General features: G+C 42.2%; 4 non-coding genes across 4 annotated transcripts; all 4 read right to left on the bottom strand.

Annotated features, from left to right (window-relative positions):
• Positions 1–538: 538 nt before the first annotated feature.
• trnaq-cug (transfer RNA glutamine (anticodon CUG)) lies at positions 539–610 on the bottom strand. Its single transcript has one exon. It is a non-coding gene; the product is annotated as a tRNA-Gln (tRNA).
• A 319-nt stretch (positions 611–929) lies between these two features.
• trnay-gua (transfer RNA tyrosine (anticodon GUA)) lies at positions 930–1,016 on the bottom strand. The gene is given in 2 exon segments: positions 930–965; positions 980–1,016. It is a non-coding gene; the product is annotated as a tRNA-Tyr (tRNA).
• Positions 1,017–1,244: 228 nt separating this feature from the next.
• On the bottom strand, positions 1,245–1,331 carry trnay-gua (transfer RNA tyrosine (anticodon GUA)). The gene is given in 2 exon segments: positions 1,245–1,280; positions 1,295–1,331. It is a non-coding gene; the product is annotated as a tRNA-Tyr (tRNA).
• A 219-nt stretch (positions 1,332–1,550) lies between these two features.
• trnaq-cug (transfer RNA glutamine (anticodon CUG)) lies at positions 1,551–1,622 on the bottom strand. The gene has a single exon. It is a non-coding gene; the product is annotated as a tRNA-Gln (tRNA).
• Between the last annotated feature and the right edge of the window lie 2,494 nt (positions 1,623–4,116).

Below are 4,116 nucleotides of genomic sequence, written 5' to 3'. Positions count from 1 at the left end.
CAACTGTATGTTGCTCTGGATAAGAGCGTCTACCAAATGCCAATAATGTAAATATAGGATGAATTAAAACATTTTCCACAACTTTCAGTGAAAGAGCATACACAGCCGTCAACATTGTGAAGAGCAAAAAGCACTTTCCTCCGGTTACAGTATCCTACATCTACCTGTGCCTTCCACGGACAAAGAGTGTGGTGTTTGGATACTGTGGGACAGAGGGGCATTGTAACTAAATATTTTTACAGCCAACTGTTCCATATTGAGCTCCCCTGTCAGTCCTATATGTCTTACATCATACAGATTGCCATTTACCAGGCTGGTCCCAGTGATTCAGCCAATCATCTCACCCAGCCAGGCATGTGACCACCTGTTTCAGCCAATCATATCTCTTGGCCAGCCATGTCTTTTGAGACATGATTTTAGCTAAGGCCACACATCTGGTAGATGTGACTATTGCCTGTTGTTAAAGCTTAAATTGTTCTTCAGTCCCTGAAATCACTAATTTGGAGGTTCTTGTTTTATTGCAGGTATCATAAAGTTCAGGTTCCACCGAGATTTGAACTCGGATCGCTGGATTCAGAGTCCAGAGTGCTAACCATTACACCATGGAACCCCTGTGGGGTCCTTCAGTATTCTATCCACGGCTGTATTCGCCTATGTAATGTAGGAACTATTGCTCTTATGTTATTAGCATATGGCACAATTTCAGTTTGTCAAACTGTCAAATTCTCTGACAAACCAAGGCTAACTTCAGATTGACCAGGGCATGATTTCCATGTCGTGTTGTTATTTGTACTTTTGAGGGCATGCACGTGATACCATAACATTGTTCAGACTACAGGAGGGGGTTGTTGTGCTAGGAACACATCTTTCTTCAATGATGCGTTTAATGTCTTGAGTTTAATCACTGCAGTGAGATTCCAAAAAGCCACTCCTTCGAGCCGGATTTGAACCAGCGACCTAAGGATTTCAACACTGCCCTCTACAGTCCTCCGCTCTACCAACTGAGCTATCGAAGGGAGTTGGTACAGTGACTAGCAAATGTTCACTGACCATTGGGGGGCAACATGGCTCAGGCAGTAAGAGCAGTCGCCTGGCAGTCGGAGGGTTGCCGGTTCAAACAAAAAAAGTGTAGCCGTTTTTGGTACTAAAAAAGAATGATCATTGTCATTGTCTGTGTAACAGGCCTTTTGTTGGAGGGCTACTTTTGAGACTGCTGTGGAAGCAGGGAGATTCTAAAAAGCCACTCCTTCGAGCCGGATTTGAACCAGCGACCTAAGGATTTCAACACTGCCCACTACAGTCCTCCGCTCTACCAACTGAGCTATCGAAGGGAGTTGGGTGTGTTGGTTGCAAAAAGGTCTCTGACCAAACAGTACTAAAACACTCACCTAATATGGTAGGGAATACAGATTTAACCTACAATACTCAAAACTGACCACATCCACACACTGCATTGCCTGTTGTTAAAGCCACAGCCATTTAACATTTGTGTTCAGTCTCTGAAATCGCAAAATTGGAGGTTCTCGCTTTTTGCAGGTATCATAAAGTTCAGGTTCCACCGAGATTTGAACTCGGATCGCTGGATTCAGAGTCCAGAGTGCTAACCATTACACCATGGAACCCTAGTGATGTCACAGGCTCTTCAAACAGCAGACATGAATGTGCGGGGACTGCATGTTATATTTCACACGGTTGTATTTCATAGAATGTGGCCCGTACAAGTAGCATCTGAAAAAAGTGTAGCAGTAGCAATTTTAAAAAATCTTAAGAACAGCTAAGTTGGAGGGCTAATTCTATAGTCACAGCAGTTATTTTGCAAGAAATTGACATTTATAAATTGACACTGGCTGAATTTTAAATCCCTTGCAGTCCTTCTTCCACCTTCTCTTTCCTTCCACAGAACTTCAAACAACAGGAAACCCTAAATAACTGAAGAGTGGGTCCTTCACTGGCCTCCCTGCACTGGAACTGAGTGCCTGTGAGTGGTGTTGTGGATATTTTACACAAATGTAGTTCATTCATTAGTAAGCACCGAGCCTGGTCTCCATCATACCACTTGACAATCAGCCTGGATTCACCTGAAGCACAAACGCAGGCCAGCGCCTATAACCAGTCAAACTGGCTTCATTTAAAGAGCTGGTGCTCTGTAAGGATTATGGCCCTTCTGTCTTTTCTCCCGGATTTAACCCAGCCATAAAGCCTCAGCGGGCGTGTGCCAGCACTTCGTCCCGATGAAGGATGTCTGCCCAGTGCACTCTGGGATAGCTTATATTGGATCCTGATTGCCTCCGCTCCATTCAAATGCCAAAAATTGAAAATTAATTATTACGCTAAAGTGTGAATAGCTCTCTTCCCTGTAATGTAAAATGTAAATCAAATTCCTCTTTTAGCCTTTCTTCAGCACTCCGTAGTTTATGGGAGCACTCCGCTGTCAGGGGTTCACCTGCAAAAACGCAGAGAGTTAAATCAGCTCTGACGGTGTTAAACGCAGAGAGTTACATCAGCTCTGACGGTGTTAAACGCAGAGAGTTAAATCAGCTCTGACGGTGTTAAACGCAGAGAGTTAAATCAGCTCTGACGGTGTTAAACGCAGAGAGTTACATCAGCTCTGACGGTGTTAAACGCAGAGAGTTAAATCAGCTCTGACGGTGTTAAACACAGAGAGTTAAATCAGCTCTGACAGTGTTAAATCAATTCGCGGCTGAATCAACAATATGCACTGTGTTACAGGTAAAAGTGCTCTGTCAGTGTTCATTTTACATTTTGCTCTGGTTTTTACTGAGGCAGAGCACTTTATGATGGGAGAAATCGTTATCTGTAAAAGTGACATATGCAGCTTGAGAGTGTCTAAAAGAGATTTTATTCAGTTGTTAACATTTGACCTCAACCCTCTTCACTGGAATGTTTGAAAAGGTGTACAAAGTTCAGTCATTTCACTAAGCCCTCTGGGATCATCCCTGATGAGTGGGTAGTAATTGGCTGTATCTCTTGGTATGCGATTTAAGCCCTTGTCATTCTGAAATATGATTGACCTGGCAGAAGAAAGAATAAATAGAGATATGCGTATTGTGAATTGTCACACAGGATTTATATCTTAAGCACATGTAACATATCAGGTTTTGCCTCGCTAGATGGCTGGTAAAAGTAATTTATGTTATTGTAGATGCTGGCCTAAAGGAGCTTCTTCCAGTTTCACATTGTGCGCTTGCTGTTAAACTCACCAAACTGCAACTGCTCCACTGCCATCGTAATCATCATTCATCCAGTACAGAATCGTGCCGATGTTAAGATCTCCCCTGGGAATATGGGCTGTCCGTCTTTAAGGACGAGTGTGAACGCCTAGTCAATACGTTTTAGAATTTTTAGAATTATAGTCTCTTCGCTTTTTTATTTCCATCACAATTTTATTATTTTATGAATTAAAAATTGCCAGGTATATTTGTAGGCCTGTCTCTTGCATTTCAGGAAAAAAATAATAATATGCAGTTGAAACACTCCCTACTGTAACTATCTAAAACCCATGGGCAGTTAGTTATTTTATGTTAAGTGCATGTGGCTTGAACTCAAAATCGTAATTATTTTTTTGTGAACTCATTTCTACATTTTTTTATTACGGTATGTGTAATTGCTCAATTTAAATCAGACATAAATTGTATTTAATCGCAGCTGCAGAATGACCTCCGCCGCTGGAGCAGTAAAATCCCGAGCTGATGACGTGGGCAGCAGAGTGCAGATGTCCGTGTTTCACACAGATCAGAGTCTGCCTGCAGGGCTCTCAGACACGGTCAGGTAGCCTCATCTTAAACCCTACCCCTGTCAGACCGCACCGAGAGTATTGTGTGCAGTTCTGGGGTTAACCTTCTTAAGTACTATGAAAATACGTTTTGCTGCCTGTTTTATTGTACAACTACCTCTGAAATCAGAAACGGTACCTCATAATTATACATACTAAGTAGCCGGTATTTACCCAGTAAATATTCAGTCATTAACGGGCTGTAAAATAATTATCCAGAAAGCCCCTCGTCCAAAAGAAATATTTGAAATGTTGCTGTCATCGTGAAGAAGACTTGGAATGTGGACAAACATCTCACTGTCCTTGAAAAGTCAGGGAAATCT

The sequence above is a fragment of the Conger conger genome, chromosome 6 (genome assembly GCF_963514075.1).
Source record: "Conger conger chromosome 6, fConCon1.1, whole genome shotgun sequence".
Taxonomy (NCBI): Eukaryota; Metazoa; Chordata; class Actinopteri; order Anguilliformes; family Congridae; genus Conger; species Conger conger.
Note: the sequence above shows the minus strand (reverse complement) of the source record. Positions and strands in the feature narration are given on the sequence as shown.